We start from the raw sequence: 20358 nt of genomic DNA on the forward strand, positions 1-20358 counted from the left end.
TGTCTGGCATTTACAGGAAATCTCATCCAGGCCTATCTGTTACAATGTTCACTTAGCAAAGTTTATTAGATTATTAGTTTTAGACCCTTGGGCTTTTTCTTTATTGCAGTTAAGAAGGAAAAATCCCAACCAAAAAAATCCTCCCTTCACTAAATTTAAATGGTACAATTAGCTCCTGGTCTTATCTCAGAGGCATTTTTTAAAATTATGAAGATGATTTAAGTAGTGATTTAATCTTTTGGAAACTTGCTGTGTTTGACAGTGTTAAAATGGATTGTGGCTGCCTCGACTGCAGTTAAATCTTACTCCAGGATTTTTTTGTGGGCAATTTTTTCGCTTTCCCTTGGTGTATCCATGCTGACACCTCCTGGTTGGGGTTCTCAGCTCTGAAGCTGGGATGAACCCCATCACCTCAGAACTGCTCATGTCTTATGTTATGTGACATTTAGTGTATTGCTAAATGTTCTCATCCAAACTAAGCAGTAGTTTGTGCAACTCAGCTACTGGAGAGAATGGTGAGAACCTTGCCTTTGGTTTGCCTTCCCCCTCTTTTTCTTCTGATATTAGATCTTTGCTTTTTTCCATAGGGAATTTCTAGCCCTGTCACCATCCAGTCTTTTCCTATTGAAACAATGACAACAACAAAAAAATCCCTCAATGAATTCTGTTCATTTCCTAAATATTAAATCTGAATGGCTCAACTTTGTGAAAGGTAAACTTGAGCAGGAAAATACCAGTGTGGTTCTTCTTCATCTCCCCTTCCCCTCACTAAAGAACTCTGTTCCCTGGGGTTGGCTTGTGTGCATGTTCATCAGCCTGATTCCTCCTGCTTCCCAAGCTTGGGAATTTGCTTTTGAATGGTCACTTAATTTCTTACCCTGCATATTGGCCACATTGCTCTGTGGATAACAGAAACTTAAAGCTTTAGCAGTGCCCACTTGCAGCTTTTGTGGTACATTCCTACCTGTTCTCTGCTCAAGGGAAAGGGTACTTGAAAAAGGGGAAAGATGGTGACACAATTTAGCACAGAAGGACCTTTGAGAGAAGGGCGAGCATCTGCACCGATTCTTGGTGTCAGATTTCCTGGTAATCTCCCCTTCCATAGAGTGAGAAGAGCAGGAACAGGAGAGCTGGCTGTGAGGGGCTGCTTCTGCACAGAGAGCTCCTGGAGAGAGCTGCTTTCAGTATTTTAAGTGATTGCTCGAATAAGTGAACAGCAGGATCTGGTGCTGCCTCTCTGCAGCTCCTTCTGTTGGTGCCAGTCCCATCCTGGAGGGACCTTCCCACGTGGTGCCAACACGGAGCTGATGGAGTGGTCAGTGGCTCTGTTATCCCCCAGCAGTGGTGTAAATCATGAGACACAAAATGGGGCTGTTCCTGACCCTGAGCTGGGCTGCCCCAGTGCTTGTGTGGGTGCAGAATTTGCTTCCATCCACTTCCCAAACAGCTCCTGTGGGGCTGCACTGCTGCTGGAGCTTTGGGAATGCAGTGGATGGTGGGAAGGTTAGGAGTGCAGTAACCCAAAGTGAAAAATTGCCTGGGATGCTGCAGTTGAGACCCCCTTGGTGAAGACCTGGAAGGGTAAATGAAGACCTGGTCTATTCCCTCAAAGCCAGTGGCATCTTCCCATCTGCAGCTGGCAGATGGAAAATAAAACCTGTGTTGGGGGAAACTTGCAGGGGCTACAGAGATTTGAGGGGCTTTTGGGATGTGTGCTTCACAGTGGTTTCTAGGAAGGCCATAATAAATCAACACCAACAAACCTGCCTGTACATGTTTATTTTCTTATTCTTGGGAGAATGCTGTTCCTTTTCTCCTCTGGATGGGGCCCTTGGTGGTTCTGGCAGAGCAGCTGCTGTGAGGGGGATGTCGATTCATCTCTCCTTGTGTGCTGTGGTAGGATAAAGGCAGAGCTGTAACTCTTAGTCCTACCAGGCAGCTCTGAAGGCTGTAAATCCTCCATTAGGCATAAATGCAGCCATTTTGGTTATTTATAGTTATTTACACTGTCCATTCATATCTGTCAGGAATGAAGGCAGTTCTGACATTGCAAGCTTTCTATCAGGTTATCTTTAATCAGTTTAGAGGCACCTAAGCCACAAATATATCAAATAGCCAATCCTAATGTTGGAGTCCTCTAAAGTATGACTGAATTATTTATTTTGTTATGATGAAAATGTCTGGGCTTTATTGGGTTTTCTTTGAAGAACTTGATTCTGCTTGAAGTCTGGAGGATAAAAGATTAGCGATTGTCTCTCCAAGTTTCTTATTCCAAATCCTTCAAGGCTTTTCATTTTTCAACAGCCTGTGTTACTATGTTAGAGTCAAGGTGAGGGAGCTGAGATTTCTTTTTATTCTATTAAAGAGGTTTAAGTATATAAAGTATTTTATCTTTGCTAATTATGCCTTGCACAGGTAAACCAAGATACACGCAGCAATTAGGTGAGAAGAGATTGGGCTGTGTGATGGGAGATTTTGCACATTAATCACCAAGATGGGTCCATTCATACCAGCATTGCCCAGCAGAGCTTGTCTCATCATTTGGAATAGTTTAATACTCCAGGGTCTTTAAGCCAATTAAGTTTTGATAATTCAGGAAGGTCTTTCAGGTGTTGGTAGTAGGGAGAGCCTTGGGTGGACTTTAGCACTGCATTGTTGTCCTTGGTGTGTTGGGGAGGGAGGAGGTGATATGGGGCAGGTGGGAGAAGTCTCTGGCTTGGACAATCAATAACTATTTGTGAATGTGGAGGTGGGAGGTGCTGGGACTGGGGAGATGTGACCAGCAGGTTACAGCTGTGCTGTGAGGATGGGCTTGGCTATCTAACCAGTGTGCAGGGCTGCTCAGCTTTTCTAAACAGGAGGAAAGTGATTGCAATTAACTGAATAAATGTATAAAGTGGTGCTTAGCAGGACTTGAAAGTGTCCTGAGTGGGGTGGTCAGTTTAGTAGCTTCAGGTGAAAAGTGCATGTGAAAATGTCAACTCCTGCTTGTGGACTTGTAAAATACTAAGCTGACATTTTAGAGTGTACTCAAAAGAATGAATCCAATTCATGGAAGAGAATATTAAAACTCTTATTAGACTTTACAAGTAAATAAGGTCAAGAAACAGATCTCTGTATCATCTTGTCATTCCTCTTCCTAATTAGTCCTCTGCTAACTGGAGTCTTGCTGGACCCTTCTGTGATGCACCTACCTCCACTGTGGCCCTTCTCTGCAAAAGCTTTTTAATTTGTTGTTGCTTTAATATTATCTCTTTTTAATAACTTGAATTTAAAATAGGAATTGTCTCACTGGGTCAATTCAGGCTGGTGTTCTGCCTTTGGTGGGGCTTCCTGCCAGATGCTTTGGATGCACAAAGTTTGTAGTGGAAAACTGTGGTGATACATTTACCAGGTTGAAAAGGATGCTCTAAACCAATGATTACAGGTAGGTGGAAATAATGTCTGCATAATGAGAGATCTCTGGTTGTCAGAATTGGTCTAGGGAGGTAATGTTTCCTTTCAAATAACCAGAACTTATTGTTCATAAATCTCAGTTAATCTGTTTATTACACCAGCACACGAAGCTGGAAGTCTGGAGTGTGCCATAATGCTTAGCTTTAGGAGCAGAGCTGTAATAGTAGCAGCAATTTCAAATGATTTGAAATTGGGGGATCAGCAAAATGCGGGAGTTTGTGGAGGCTCTGGGCATTAAAAATGACTGCTGAGGATTGATGAGTTTCTTTAACAAATTGTAAAATCCATCATGCAGGAGTTAGGGCATGAAACTGCCCTCCTGAGCCACATAAACCATGGCTTTGGAAGAACTGCATGACAGTGCATGCTACTGGGAAGGGATATTTTGAAAGATGTTTGGTTTTGCTTTTGTTTCTTGCTCTCATTGCCTGAAGTTTCCCTGCCAGCACAGCACTGGCATGCAGCTCACTGGGCCCTGGAGGTGCTGGATGGGTCCTCCCTCAGAGGAGCCTTTCATGATGCTGAGCCTGAGGTGTGGGGCTCCCCTCCTGCCTGGGCTCCCTCTCTCCTGCCTAAGCCATTATCACAGTGCTCCCATTTCCCAAAATCCTGAGATTTGCATCTTGGACAGCCTTGCTCATAGTTGGAGAGCTTGGCATGTGTCTCTGGGGTGTCTCCTTGCAGGAGGGACTTTCCTGGCTTTGGCTGCTGTTTCCCTGCATCCCCTCACCCATGGCTTCCCATGCTCCCACCTGCATTTCCATGCATCTGTTCGTTGAATGCTGCAGGAACCCTCTGGCATGTCCACAGAGCAGTAAAATGTGTGGTAGGAGACATCCCTGGCCCCCCAGCCCTTGCTTTTGGGGCCTTCATGGCTTGAGGGGTGCAGCAGTGGGGAGCTGTGTGTGGTTGAGATCCTTCCCTGTGTCGTGCCTCTGTTTTTGCCCTGCAATTAAACACTGCTGACGTCCTTCCCCTCTTGGGTGAAATGAGGCTTGGAGGTTAATAAGGGGCTTTTTGTAACTGCCTGTGTGCTGCTTCGGCAGTTTTTAAGCATGGCACTTGGTGTCTGGGCTGAGGGCCCCCAGTTCAGGGTGTGTGGAGGAGCTCCTGGATGTTTGTGGCTTCTGCTGCTGGAGGCTGTCCCCTGCCTGCTCTGCTGCTACTTTTCTGGTGTGGAGGGGGATGAGGAAGGGGATGGGGAAGGGGATGGTGCTTTCCTCTTTGTGGGGGTGAGGGAGGAAGAACTGTCTGTGTGCACCAGGGCCTGCTCCCTGGCATTAATGCTGCAGCTCCACAGGGAATGCAGACCTGGATCGGGAGGTGTCTGGCCCTGCAGGAGGATCACAGCCTTGCTGGGGTACCTGTGGCACTTCCAGCAGCTTCTCCATGTCCGTGTGGTGGTGCTGCCCCTGTCCCATCTCTGAACCATGCTGGCAGAGCACAATGCTCTGCCTGCACCCCCTGTCTGAGCCGTGAGACAGCAGGGAGCGAGGGCTCCCTGTTCCTCCACGTCTCAGCTTCCACAAGTGGCTGTTTGCTGTAATTACCTTCTGAGCTCCAAGTTATCATCTTTTGATAGTTCAAGTACTAACGTTCTTTAAATGCCTCCCAACGCTATAAAGCAGTCAAAAGACATCTCTTTAGCTTGCAGTAAGGTGATATAAATGTCATGTTACCCTTGAATGTGGTATTTATAGAACTGCTTGGTGCTGTTGAATATTTGTGTTTTATCCTTTGTAGTTCCAGTACAGAAATGGGCACAGCAGCATCTTCCATCACTTGTCCTGAAAGGATATATAGAGGCATTCTCATCCTGCAAAGTGCTTAAAATGCAAACAAGAGCTAGTTTGCATTTGCTGGGGAGGAAAGGAGGAAGGAAGCCAGCACCCAGCAATAAAGACAGGGGCTGTCTCTGTAACGAAAACATTTTGCTAGATTGTCATCTGCTTCACTTTTAAAGCAGCAATAAGATACAGTGATAAAATGGCCAATGGTGCATTTCATCTGAGGGAAATGAACTCTTGCTGAGCCAATTAAACTGTCAATACACTGTGGTTTCACGTTCCCCTGAGCAGACTGGGTCACCTCAGGTGTGTTACTCACTCTGACTTCACCACTGATGTGAAATCAATTTTAGCAATTTATAATCTTTCATTCTACTGTGAAAGTATATTAATCTGTGAAAAACACCACTCAGACAGTGAGGACAGATGACAGCTTTCCTCAGGAGTGTGTGTGGCTGGCAGTGCCTCTTGGATTACCTGGTGCATGCAAAAGTGTAACTTTTGGACGCTCTGGAGGCACTGACAATCCAGTTTTCAAGCATGGAGCTTTATACTTAAAATGTTTAAAAAAATCATAGCAGTGCCTTGGTCAAACTTTCCACTACTCATGTGAAATTGAGTAGTTTGAAATTGGCTTTATTCCCTCAGCCCAGAAGAGGCAGAGCTCTCTACACTGCTTTTGGTATCAAAGAAGTGCTTGTGGCAGATTTATTACTGCTCACTGGAAAGTAAAGCAGATATGTCTGGCGTGGATGGTGGAGAGATGCTGAGGGATGTGGGATCTTCTGTGTTTGTTTCTCAAACAGTATATTTGAGTTTAGGTTTTTCTACTGCAGCTGTGAAGGGGATGCAGGCTGCACTGTGGAAAGCAGGATACCTGGAGGAGCCCCTTCCATCCAGGTGCACTGGGATGTGTCTACTTGCAGCCCTCAGAGTGCAGGTGTCAGAGAATCATGGAGTCATTTAGGTTGGAAAAAACCTTTAAGTTCATTGAATCCAGCCCCTAAGGCAGCACTGCCAAGCCCACCACTGGCCCTTGTTCCCAAGTGCCACATCCGTGTGGTTTTTGAACACTTCCAGGGAGTGCTAGATGGAATCTGTGACTGCTGTGGTGAGCACCGTGGCTGAGTTTATTTAGGTGGTTTTGATGGATGCTGGATTGTGTCCTGTGTCACACTGGCTGGTCACAGAAGCACATCTGGGTTTGTGTGTGGCAGCCAGGGATGCACAGGAGATGAGGGAAAGTTCTGATGTATGAAAGTAAAGCCATTTCCATGAAGATTGCATTTAGGAATTAATGCATCTTCTATGACAGATTAAATGTGGGAAGCACTGCATGTTTAATCTGCTACTATTTAAAAAAAACCCCAAAACTTAATTGGAAAGAAAGCATCTGAATGTGTTCTTGGGAGAAAAAAAACCCACAAACCTGTTGGTTAGCAAGTGAAGATTAAAAAAACCAACCCTCTGAGACAAGGCAAAACAAAGAGCAGTGTAGATCAATTGCAAATGAATCCTTTTGCTGATTAGCTCTTCCCAAATTTGTCATCTTCAAGTAAAAAAATCTATGACTGAGTGCCATAAAGAAGCAATTTTAAAAGCAGTAGAGAACAGTAAGGCTGTGCCTCTAGGATTACAGCTCACAGCTTTGGCATTCACTCCTTTTGAAGGAAATTGGTGAGTAACAGATTGCAGTAATGCAGTGTATTTGTATTGGTCAAATTCCTATTATGATCACAGTGAAAAATGATGTTCCTTTTTCTAGGGAAAGGAAATTAAATAGGCCTACTAATCCATGTAAGGAGATTGGTTTACATTAAAAGGAGGAAAGAATGTGAAGACTAATCAGATCAATGCATACTCTCTAATCTATCTCATTAAAAAAATAAAATCAGATTGCTACTGAATTTCTGAGGAATGATATTGAAATGACACACATGCTTTTACTGCCTTTTAATTATGAAATTATTTCAATCTGCTTGAGTCTGCCGTGTAAGTGGGCTATCAACTGTTCTTAAATATTGGCTCATAAATTCAAAATAGTTCTTTAAATGGAAGCAAATAGCATCCCTGGTCCTTCAGCTGAGAATGCCAGTGCAGATCATGACAGGGTCAGAGCTCCCATTTGTCCTGTGGAAATCTGTGCTGGTTGATTTAGGTGCACAACTTCCCTCTGGACGAGGCTTTTAAGGTTGTTTTTTATGCTGTCAGGGGAGTGCTTGGTCTGCACTGTCCAGCTGCACAGCCATGATCCACCTCCTTATGGGACCTGTGGGAATGGTGGTGTACTCACTGAGAGCTGGGTGGTGGCCTGGGAAGGATTGTCACCTGCGATTGTGTCAGCATTGTCCCCCCTCAGTGGGGCTGTGGTGAGCAGCTGGGGGGGCTCTGCAGCTAAGCCTCCTCTTATCTCTTGTGCAGATAAGGCATTAAAAAAAAACGAAAACAAAGTGTTGTCTAAAGAGAAAAATGACAAGAAGAGTGCTGAATCTCTTGCGCAGCATTTCTGCTTCCAGCAAACACTTCAGTCACAGGGAGCTGGCCTCTGTTCATGTGTCAGTAAGACACATGGAAAACTTGGACTTTGTTTTGGCTGAGGAAACACAGGAGCCCAGCAGTGGACAGTGGATAGTTCAGCTCAGCTTCTTGTGGAGCAGGGGGACGGCTGGTGACCTTTCTGTCTCTGCAAAGAGCTGTGTGTGGTGGCAGGATAGTGTTGGACTGTTGCAATATAACATGAAATGAACGACACTCACACGCTGAGATGTCTAAGGCAAAAAAGGCACACTCATTTCCTGATATTTACAGAATTCCAAAAGTGACCATGGACTGGAGGATGAAATTGCCCCCTCTCCAACCACACTGGTCCTTACATTACCATACTGTGTTACATTTTAAAACCTAAAAACTCCTCTTTGGATCCCTTCTGCTAAGCTGGTAGGGTCTGCTCTGACCCTTGGAGCTGTCTGCAAGCAGAGGGTGTTGTTTCATCAAAAGGGGATTACCCTCCGCTGGCCACACCATTGTTTTCCCGTTGTTCAGTAACTAAGGTAGCTCAAAGCTTGCTTTCATTTCAATCTCGCTTATAGTTTCTATTTTCTCTAAATCTTTTGCCAGGCAATAATATTTATGTGTTTATATGTTTATCATATTTATATGTTTCATCTTCCCCAGCAGGGAGGGGGATGGTGGTGTGCAGCTGGGGCATGGCCTGAACTCTGTCAGGCTCTGCAGGTGCCTGCAGGAGCAGCCCAACACCTCCTGGCTTGCTGCGGGCTCACATCTGCCCAGCTGTGCTGGCTTCCTCGGGGGGTGGCACCCAGGATGGGGCTGGGGTGCTGCTGGCACAGAGGGGCAGCCCCCCACTGCAGGGGCCGGGGGGTCACACTGGAGCTCCTGTGAGGCTGCAGGGCTGCAGTGAAGGGAGTGCCTGCATTCAGAGGGGTAGCCTTGAAAAGGGGGAAGGATCTGCCTTGAAAAGCACTGACAGAGCCCTCATTGTCCTTGAGAATGAGCTTTGTGATTTCTGAAGAAAGACTAAAGGTATGTTTCCATACTGAGCAGCTCTTCTGTGTTTGTTGAGAGGTGGTACTTGTATGTTGGAATTTGCAGCAGCTTTAAAGCTGGAGGTGATAAGTTACTTTTTCCCCTTTCTTGCTTTGTTCATACATTGTTTGTTTAGAGAATGGCCTGGAAATTATATTGCTAACCTTGTACATCTCATTTTGCTACCAGTGAGGAGTAAACAGTGTGTTTGACATTTGAAGAAATGGTTCATTTTCTAAGGGATGTGATTCAGAATCTGCTTCTTGAACTAATGGACAGTATAATGCTATTTTTTTTACTAGGTTGCATAGATTTTTACCTTGAAGATTTTCTGTAAAGTGCACTGCATTACCAGTGTTAAGTAAAAGCAAATGCTTCACATCAAATGAGAAGGCAGTGTTCGAACTGGAGAGAGGTTGAAACCCATTTCTTTGTCTTGCTTGTGATGCTTCATTGTGACATAAGCATGAACAATAATTGGACTCACTAGTAAGTAAATATTTGGTACTGAAATGCATCTTGAAGATACAGAGCTGGAATAAGTAACCTCTCCAGATGCATGTTGATCCTCCTGGATTCATCTCACACCAGCAGCTAGATCACAAAATTGTGTCCAGAAAACTGCATCAGGGCATCATTGAGGGTGAAAAGTTTATAAAGATTATGAACAAACCAGGCAATCTCTGCAACCTCAATTTGGTTTCTTGTGCACTGGAATACAGCCTTTAATTATAGCTTCATGTGTTTTCCCATAAGCTTCTTCCCTTGTGTAAAGGCACTGGATGAATGGCCCTTAATGAGTCGTTTTCTTTCTCCTTGTTGTTTGATGTCTATTTTTGAATACTTTTAAATGACACCTAAAGATAGAATTCTTCAAAAATTTCAGTTGCATGTGAGTACTTTATTTCTGTGCTGCTTCATATGCTCACCACTGAGCAGAAGTACATTTCTTTCACAGGTAGAAAAACTAGAATTCAGAAGGACCTAATGAAGACCTTTTAAGTTTGTGTTCACTGCAGTGTAACAATAGATATTCAAGTTTTAGGTCTTGGTTTCAGCTTCTTTGGTTAAAGCTGGTTTTTTCACCACACTCCTTTGGTCCCCTGAAACTGGCAAGGCAAAGAGCTGAGGGGCAGTGTCCAGCTTTGAGTACTTCCACTCGGTCTTCAAGTTAATAAAAAGAAGCATTAATGCACCAGGCCCTGGGCTGTCTTTTAAAAAGCGTGAGCTTTCAAGGTTGTTAATATAAAAAAAAATAAATTCAACTCTTACTCTGTCTCCTACTCTCATGACAAAAATGATTTGCATCTGAGTGTGTTCCTGAAGATACAGCAAAAACACACCAAACTCGACCATACCTCCATATTGTGACCAAAAAGTTCACGTTTATACAGACTAGAACAAAATCCTGTCAAAAGCCGAGTTCTGTTTCAAAGTCTGGGAAATGCTTTAGCTAATTAAAGAAAAGGTCAGCAGGATTTCTTACTGTAGGCAAAAAAGGAAAGATAAATCTTTCTTCTCTGCCTTGTTCTTAGAAGCAGTTGAACTGTTTTGGCTGAAATTAAAATTTGCCTGAGGCAGACAAAAGGCACATGAAGTTGCAGTCCAGATGGTTAGAGTTTGGCAAAATTATAGGCAAGTAGGAATAGGGTCTAAAGATCAGAAGCATCAGGCAACTGTAATAAGCAGGGCTACCAGCTCTTCCTGTAATCAGTTATGATATTTAATCTAAATGTCTCTTGCAGAAAGCTCTTATGCTGTTCTGCAGTGTGATCATTCATTCAGGGATTTGGAAGGGACTCAAAGTTGCAGTTAAAGTGAGTTTGCTTGTGGAATGTGAGAGGGTTTTTTATCCTCTGGATAGGTCACCTCCTCTCAGCTGGATCTGTGTGAGCTGTACCTGGTGTGGCCATGTAGGCCTCAGGTGCCTGTGATGTTGTTTTATTCATCCTGTAATCAATCTGTGTAATAGACGAACAAAAAAAACCTTGATCATAAGCAAACCTTTCATAACTTTGAGTTTATTACTTATTTGCTGGTGCATTTGTAAAGAAAAGTTTTTTTCCAATCTTGTAAATGGCTCTGCCTCTTTTTTCATTTGTGTTTGTGATGCTGCAGGAGTCAGTGTAAGCAAATAAAGGCATGTGTGGGTATTCTTCCATTCAATGCCATTTTCTAAACCCTTTAGGGACTAACCCAGCAAGGGAACTTAGTTTAAGGGCTGAAAAATGATCACCTGTTCAAGGACTTGACTCTAAACACTATGAATGTGCCAGAAAATGTTTAGAATTCCTTAGTGTGCTCAGAGGAGAGGAGAAATGGAGGAAGAAAAGAAAGAAAAGATGTGATTTTATCTGTAAGAGGAGCTGCAGAGAAGATGCTGCAGTAGCCCAAGTGGAGTCTCATGTCACCCTTTTGTGGAGAAAGCACTGCTCAGTTCTGTCAGTAGTGTTGATGCTTGTGGTTCTTGGAACAATAAAAAATGTAAGGACCACCAGCAGGCTGGAGCAAAACTTCATTTGGAACAGGTGGCCCAGGGGAGTGTTTGAATCACTATCCCATGAGGGATTTAAAAATCATGTAGGTGTGCTGCTTGGGGACATGGTTTAGTGGTGACTTGTCATTGCTGGCTCAGCAGTTGGGCTTGATCTTAAGAGGGCTTTTCCAGCCCAAAGGGTTCTTTGATTTTTAAGCAACACTAAAATGTTGAGTTGCTCTGGGCTAAGAGGCAATCTGCCCTGTTTATACACATTTTGGTACTTCTGGCCATCAGCTACAACAAATGATGAAATTGGGTGGTGACTGAGCCCTTGGATCTTTAGGGCTGTAAAACTCCTGTGGAAATGGGGTTGGTGTCTTGCACCTTCAGTGCCTGTTGTGTCCCAGCCCTCCTGCTGAGGCTCTCCTGGGGAAGCAGAGAAAAATCTCTTTTTGCGCTTCTGTAGAGGTCTGAGAGGGCACATAAGTCACTGTGATGTGTTTGCAGGCTCCAGGCAGGGCGTTTGAGCTCGTGCTGGAGCTGAGGGCGCAGTAAAACAGCAGCAGCTGAGCTCAGGGGTGACAGGGGACAGAAATCAGCGCTCCCGCGTGTTTTTTCTGAAGATGACCCCCTGCCTTGTCCTGGGTGGGCACTGAGGGGAGGCTTCAGGGGTCCCTCTGAGACAAGCAGAGCCAACACAGCCCTTTCCTTCATCCTCTCTATGGACAGCTGTAATTTTGGGTTGCCACCTCTGCATGCGGAAGTGTCAAAGAAGGAATTGGAGGCTGAGCACTGAGGATCAAACCTTGGCACTCTGCTCTCCTCTGGGCTTTGCATGCCCCTTCTTCTGAGCAGCATGCAGCTTGTCAGCCTGCTCTCAAGGCAGAGGCATTTGGTTTGGTGCTCCTTATATTTAATTTGTGTTTGCTTTTCTAACCAGCCAGCGGCTGACGCTGCTTGGCTCCCTGGCCCCCTCCCACTGCCTTCCCCTCCCAGAGTGAGGTGGCTGAGGAGGTCATGCAGTATTAATAGGGAAGCAGATCTCTGATTTTGTTTCTGCTTATGGACTCTGACATTTCTGACGTTTTCTGAAGTGTAAAACGTTTCTGAGGAAACAACAACTTGGCTTTTACTGAAAAATTAATTATGTTGGCTCTTTGCCTGTTGTGGTGGGCTTCTGTCAGAAGACATAAAGGGGGCAAGGGTGAGGCGTGGAAGGACAGCAGGAACATCAGGGAGAGGAAATCTGCATTAAGGTAGAAAGATCTAATAAGCATGGATTATCAGGGAGCGATGGAAACTCTTCAGAAGGCATTACCTTCTGTGCAATTTTGGTGTAGAGCTAACACACATCAAAAAGCAAAGTTTATTTGCTTCATAAATTTGGTTTTTCTCTAATTACAGTTAACAGACTATGACTTTCTCTGCTCTTCTGTGATATTCTGTGGCTCTGTTCCCCTCCATGCAGAGATACACCAAGTACAGCTCCTTGTGTGCTGCCCTGGGGAGTGTGTGGGAGTAAAATGGGGGAAAACAGCTGGGTTTGGTGCATGTGTGCATTTCTTAAGAGTTAGAGACCCAGTAAAAAGCACAAGAGGAGGCAAAATACCAAAGGGCTGTGCTGTTAATCCTTTGTGACCTTTTCAGTGTTGGTTTTCCTTTTGTCCTTTGAAAGGAAGGGATCATCAGGGAGCTTTGCAGTAGGACTAAGGAAAGGATAATTCAAGTTCCTGCAGAAATATGGGATTAGGGACAGCTTGTCCACATGAATTGCCATGAGGTAGCCCTGGCTTATAAATACACACACAAGTGTTTCTACCCAGCTCCTATCTGGGACAGTGGTGGTGTCTGGTTTTGCTTCTCTCTGGGGTTTGCAGTCCAGGTGTGAGCAGGTGACAGAGTTGAGTATGGACAAAGGGAGGATGCAAAGAAACAGATGTGTATTGATGAGCTTGCAAAGAACTGTGGTCTCAGCATCACACCAAAAAACCAAAAAAATGGTGGGAAGGAAGAACCTGAAGATACAGAAATAAGTATGGTTTGCCATTGCCCATGGTTCTGGTAGCTCTTCAGGTGTAGTGGAGCATGGGAGAAAAAATTGTCAGACAGTATATTCCATTCTATTTCTTCAAGTGGTCTTCAAGAAGAAATGGAGATAAAATATGGGCTGATAACATGAACAGAAAAAAGGAATAGTTATTGTACTCAGAGCTTGCTTGGCCATTAGTATTCTATTAATTTTCCCCCTGCTTCTAATGATATGAAGAACACTGGATGCACTTAAAAGGATGCATGTCATCAAAATGGTATCTGACAACAGTCTCTTCACTGCTTATGATGCTTTTGATTGTTAATGTAGCTAAAATGTAAATGATCAGAATATAAAAACTCCCTTTTGTCTTCCTAATGTTTTCATCTGCCTATTAAACAAATTACATGGGAAAGTGAGTAGTCTGTTACTTAGTACAGTGGTGTCACTTTGAAATGCTTTATGGTGTAGAATGAAGTGTCCTTGGTTTGTATATTTTCCTGGTAGTAATGAATGACATTCTAGGCTAAAGTCATACTTGCTCCTTCAAAATGCAGTTGCCTTGTCCATACTAGATAATTCTAGTTTTAATGCATTGTGGTACTGTCTTACAGAGTTTTATGTCAGGATTTTAATAAGAACAAGTGGTAGAGATGGAGAGCTGAGTTGGGCTCCTTTTGCAGACAGCAGTTCAGAAATAAAGAGCAGAACACTTCACTGGAGACTGGGGTCTCAAAAAGGGGAGCTTTGGTACCACCACGAGCAGCTGTGAGGCTGGTGCTTGGCCAGGGCTGAGGATGGGGCTGGCCTGGTGTCCCATGGGCTGTTCTGGTGTTCCCATGGACCAGCTGGAAGGGTATTCCCTGCCCTGCACAGGTACCTCCAGTGGATGTGGATGGGGAATGGGCTGGAGCTGTACCTGGGAGCTGTTTGTTTCCATGAGCAGTGTGGTAAACCTTGGTCATCCATGTCCTGCAGCTGGCATGTCACTGCATCAGGGCGTTTCATGGGCATTTGTGGCTGCCCTGGGGCACTGCCAGGCTGGCACTGAGGTGGCTGCAGGTCACTCAGGACCAGGGGTGAACAGCAGCATAGCCAGTGGTGGGGAGGGGCAGTCCTGAGGTCTCCTTGTACAGGAAAATGCCAGATGCCTCAAACTTGAAACTACTGACTTGAAAGTCAGCTCCCTGTCTCCCACAAGGCTTGGTTTGCCCTTCTTGATGCAGTGATGTTGCACACAGGTCCCTAAAGCGTGCATGTTTTCTTTAAGGAAAGAGCAATACCATCTGCTGTTGCATTGTAATCAGTCTTGTGCAGATATAACTGGGAGATGGAAGGTCACTTCTTTTGCTTTCATTTGGTTCCTTCTTTCAGGAAAACTGCAGAGGTGTCCCTGGATGCACGGGGCAGCTTTTTGTATTCCCTTTCCATTTCAGCGATGGTTTCATCCAAAGGGAGCAAAGCATTTGCCACCCAGCCTCTGCAGACCTCAACATTTCACACTTCCAAGCTCGAGTCTTCCTTGGAGAGCTGAGCTGGCCTAGATAAACAATAACTGTGAGGATTATCTTCCCTCTGAGGTTTAGGGTGTGTGGAGCATGTGGGATCCTGCTTTGTGTTGACACAAGGTGCAGATGGTTGGAGGAGAGGTTGGTCTTGAGCCGTAGGGATGGGCTGGGTGCTCTTTGCAGGGAGGGAAACCTTGGGGTGGCCTCTGCTTATTTGCTCAGTAGCTCCCAGCTCTTGGGGACTCATCTGAAAGCTGAATAAGAATCTCTCCTTGACCAGTCACTGATGAACACGCACTACTGATTGCCATGCTGGAAAAAAGCAATTTTTCATAGTATTCTACACTGCAAGTATTTTTTTTAAAGTACTTTCTTGCTTTCCTGTAAAATGAGGTGAGCAATTGTTCTGTATTGACAGCTGGCTTGTAAATCAGCCACTCACTTGCCAGATGAGAATGTGGAAATGCCTTATAAGCACTTTCATGTTTTGTGATCGTTTTAATTCCAGAATATTTAGAACCTCTTTGCCTTGGTGCAAAGTAAAATAAAACATGGTCTCTGACAGGTGCCAAGACAAGCATGGGAGGAATCTCTCCTGAGGGTCTGAGAAAGGGATTTGCAGAGGAACTGCTGCAGCCCCAGGGAAGGAGCAACATTGGCTTTTGGATGTTAATTTCATTGTTTAAGGTCAGATTATGTTGATCTAAATCATGCAACTCATTCCATCAACAAGCAAGACTATTTACATAGCAGAGGGAATTTAAGTGCTGCTTCTCTCCCTGGTTTTGTATTTAGGCTGCACCTGAAAAAATAAACTGGTGTCCATGTTAGGAGTGAGTTTATTATGCTTACCTTGTTGGAGAGGTGTTGAACCGGGTGTTTCCCTTATGGCAACTTACTTTTTATTGGTGTTTTTATGGCCCTTGCTGTGGTTGCCATTCATCTTATTTGACTTCAGAGCTGGTCTTCCAGTTGCTCTGTTTCTTTTGCAATGAAATGAAGCAGCTTCTCCACATACAGAATTGCTTTCTTTTGACCTCCCTCCTCTGCTTGCCAAAGTCCTACCCAGAGTTAATTTTGATGTCTTTGTAAATATTTTCAGTGCATAATGCAGCAACAGTGGCACTGTGTAGAGAATCCAGGAAAAAAAATCAATTTGAGAGCTGGACAGGAAAATGCCTGCTAGCTAACAACACTGATTTCAGAAAATACCCCAAATGTCACAGCTTCCATTTTCCATCAGCCCAAGCTGTTGCCTTTCAGCTACCATGACCCAGGGAGGTCTGTGGATGGGTACCTGACTCATGAACAGTTTTCCACAGGATATCCAGTGGAGGGTTTCCATGGGAATGGCTGAGCCTTGTGCATATTTATTGTTTTCCCTTCTTGCTTTATTGCAGGGTATCCTCTGGAAGTGGTGTGAAGGGGACAATACCTCTACAGGCAGTGGCAAGGCAGTGGTGCCCTCTGATTGCTCTTGCCTTTGGGGGTCAAAAACAGATGCCAGGACACCTGTGTGACTTTTGAGGAGGTTTGTGGCTTTGTACCAGACCAACAGCATGTCAGAGGTCTGCATGTGGCAAAAATCTGGCTGTCAAAGAGGGGAGCTGAAGAGGGATGGGCCAGGACCGTGTTCATTTGTTATGGTGCTGCAGCCAGGGGTCTGTTGGCATGCACAGGGTCAGCAGCAGCCCTGATGCATGCAAATGGACATGTTCACTCTAAAGCATAATGAGCAATTTGAATTTTGAATTTTTTTCCTCCTCTATAAATTTTTTAAGCACACTTTCTTCTCTTTTTGCCTCCATGCAGAGCTCAGCACTGGTCCTGAAAGGGGCTCACTCTTCCCTTCTCTTTTACATTGCTCTGGAACTTGCCCTGTGGCTTGCACACCTCTGACTCTACACAACACAAACGTTTCTCTCTCTTCTGTCTCTTCCTGACAAGATTGGGTCCTTTCTACAACCTGGTGAAATATTAAATGAAGAATCTTAGGAGTTTTAAAGTTTTTCTTAAACTCTGTGCTGTGCTAGGAGTAGGGTCCATGACCAGAGCTTCCACAGTCCTCAGATAAACTTGCATTGGGAGATGAATGAAGATAACCTGATAGGATCTGATCCTTTTGTAAAGTGATGATTACAGTGCAGTAGACTTTTCCATTAGTAGAAATCTTCATCTTCCTTTTTTTTGTGTTCCAGTTAGAACAGTCTTCTTTTCTTGTTGTCGGCTTCTGTCTTTCCCTCCCTTTCCCCAGAAAGGAGAAGGTGAAAAAATACCCCACAAAATTTTGAAGCAGTAGTTCAGATTGGTTTCTTGTATCAAGGCATTCCCATCCCTTTGGATGGGAATTTCCTTGCATTTCAAGACTACCAAAGGCAGGCATCACCCTTGAGCAGGAGAGATGTGGCCGGAGACCGGGCTCCAGGAACTGGCTTTCCCATTACAAACTGGTCACCTGCCCAAGCCTGCATTGCTGGGGCTGTGTGGGATCAGAGAATCTCTGCTCTGCTCTGTGGAGGGTGATGACATTTTCTTGCCTGTTTGGATTTCCAGATAGATAAGATGTTAAACGGAGCTAAACCAGCATTCTGCTCCTGAGAGCCAGGACTGGGATTTTTGTCTCAGCTGGGGCTGTTTTCTCTGGGATTGTCTTTCTGCTGGAGCCCTGCTAAGTGTTTAATAGGTGCACCAGCTTCTGGGATTACAAGCACTTTACTGGAGCCCTGTTTTGTGTACTGATATTCCCCATGGGAAAGCAATGCTCAAGTGTTAAGAGACTGGATTCTGTTTCACCCACCTCATATTATTGCCACAAATCATATTATTTTAATGGAACAGGGATCCATGTATTAGAGAATCTGTTGTGTTGGCAAAAAAATTAAAGATGCATAGGAATTGTGATCATGTTGCAGTAATTGCCTCCGTGGTAACATTAATGCTTTTTCACTTCACTTGCTCCTGTTGATTGAACAACCCTTTTCTGTAGGCTATAAATCTCAATGGCTCTACTAATAAAGAGCTAAATAGTCTAATAATGCTTCTAAATGTAGCATGGCTTCACTGTTTTAGGTGAGTGCAATCTTTTGTCCAAACCCCAGTCCAGCCTGGGGGGTGTGACTCTGTCGTAGCTTCAGTGACTTACAGCAATGTCTTTGTTACTGAACTCCTTCTGTGGGGGACAGGTTCAGAGTTTAAAAAGTGATGTAGTTACCAGTAAGAGAGAGCTTTTAGTCATTTGAAATGGGAGATCAAGACCCCCAGTGAATTGCATCTGGTGATGGTGCCCTTCTTGCCATGTGTCCAGTGCAAATAATGAAATGCTGCAATATATTCATGGCAGATGTTTGAAACCTGTGGTTTTTCATTATGTCTGAAGTTCTGTTTTGCACAACCACCAGGGCAGTTTCACCACTCGTTGCTCTGTTTGGCTGGATGGTGCTGCAGGCAGAGGCACTGGTTTTGATGGTGGAAGCTTGGGTAGGGTGGGTGTAGGGCAGGAGAGCCCTGGGCATGTAGGGAACTGAGATTTTGTCAGTATTGTGCCCTTCTTCAAAGTAGAAAATTGGAGCTTCTTCTGCCATCTGCCTGAGCCCTTGCTGGAGAGGTGCTTTTGTTCTGGAAATGCTGGTTATTCAGATTGGCGAGAAGGAACATTTAAAGGGTTCTTAACTGCAGTTTAAGATTTTATGAATGACTTCTCTTGCAGCTATAGCTGAAGTAAAGCCCCAAAGTGTTAGGTGGTGCTTTTTAGCTGTCACTTGAAGGGATCAGCAAGTGTTTAGTCATTTGGAATCGCCAAGTTTGTCAGATTGCTAAGGGATAGCTTCCTGGGGAGTCAGAGAAATGAGACACTTGAACACACAGCTCTGGGTGCCATTTGTTTTCAACTCCAGTTGGCATCATTGCCCAGGAGCACTAAATACAGCGATATTTTTAGATTTCTTTAGGAGGTGGTGTTTGTCTAGAGCTTAAATGTTTACCAGTCCAGCCACATACTAGGAATGCCTCAGGAGCTCAGCCTCTCAGGAAATGAGCAGGAGCTCACAGTGCTGCTGCTGGAGCTGGCATTAGCAGCATGATGCTGCTCCACAGTGCTCTTCTGCAGATTCAGCAAGACCTTTCTTTGATGAAGTCACTTTGCTGCCTGTGACTTCAGGCTGCCATAAATTATTGCTGCTGAATCGAGAGTGCAGTGACCCTAAATAAAGCCTCTTGTAGAAAACACCCTGGGCTAAAAGACCAGGCAAAAAAAAAGTCTCCCTTCTATAGCAGGTGCTGCCTCTTCTGAAGCTTCATTCTGCAGCCCTTCTTGCACATCTGCTGGGCTGGGGGCTGTGGTCTGTGCAAATCCCTCCTTCAAGAACCAGTGCTGCACCTGCTGTGGAGCAGAAATCCTGGGCAGGTATGCAAAAACCTGTCATTTGGGTAAATGGAATTATTTTCATACATTTTTCCATGTGAAGAGTCAGTCTGAAGCTGGTAGGGGGATGATTTGGGTCCTGCTGGAAGATGGGTTAGAAGTGACAGATGCAGAAGAACGCTGTCATTCTATCTGATGATGGAATGGTGCTCTCAGATGGCATGGTGTGCTCTCCTTATGGCAGACAGTGCTGCAGTGAGTTAATGCTGCTCCATCCTCCTGGAGAAGGGCCCCAGCTGCGTTTTCCTGAACTCTCCTTAATCTGTTGGGCTCCCAGCTCATTAATGGACTGCAAAGCTCAGCTCCTGAAATTCTTCTCAAGCCTGGATGTAACCTTTTGTGGCTTTTGCTGTGTGCCTCTAGGATGTAGCAGCTGTGTGCAGTGGCAAACCAGGAGAGAGCCAGTGTTTTTCCAGGAAGGCTATTTGCAGGTTTGTAGCTCTGGAACACGAGCAGTGGGGAGATTCACAACAGGACCAACACCTTTGGTGGGCTTAGGGGGATTTTACACTCCCTGGAACATGTTTGTGTTGCAAAGGCAGAACTCTGGCAACGGACTTCACCTCCCAAGCACAGAGAAGCAGGAAACAGACCAACTGCTGTAAAAATCTCCCTTTGGAGTGTTTTCTTAGCAACCCAGTAACTGTTCTGGCAACAGACGATAAACGAACGGGGCTTAACTTTTAAGAGATAATGTTAAGCTTCCACAACTGGGCATTGTGCTGGGAGCAGCTCAGCACAGCGAGCTGTCGTGCCTACATAATAAGGTTTTTGATCTGACAATTTCTGCTGTAACTTCAGAGCAGGCTGGCAGGAGCAGAGGCATCCAGGGGGAGGCTCGATGAAATCTGTGCCGAGGGGGTGCCAGGAGGCTGCCTGTAAGCAGCAAAGTCCTGCAGGGCACTTACAAAATGAGCAATTTATGCCTCATTCCTTTAGGGTTTTTTTTTTCATAGCTAGGTAAGCTGTTGCTGCAGTACTCTCAGAAATGTCTACGTGCCTTTACCTGCTTACAGGTGAGGAGTGTGTGCTTGTGAGAGCCACCAAGAGCATCCCCTCACTCTCCTCCCCAGGCTGCCTGCAGAAGACAAGTTGATGCTTTGCAGATGTACCCAACATGCCTGGTTAAAACA

General features: G+C 44.8%; 1 protein-coding gene across 1 annotated transcript in view; it reads left to right on the top strand.

Annotated features, from left to right (window-relative positions):
- Positions 1 to 20358, top strand: part of GPC3 (glypican 3) — a gene marked incomplete at its 5' end in the record, with an annotated part of 133846 nt that overhangs the window by 2875 nt on the left and 110613 nt on the right. The window lies entirely within an intron of this gene.

Source organism: Geospiza fortis, unplaced genomic scaffold, assembly GCF_000277835.1.
Source record: "Geospiza fortis unplaced genomic scaffold, GeoFor_1.0 scaffold47, whole genome shotgun sequence".
Lineage (NCBI taxonomy): Eukaryota > Metazoa > Chordata > Aves > Passeriformes > Thraupidae > Geospiza > Geospiza fortis.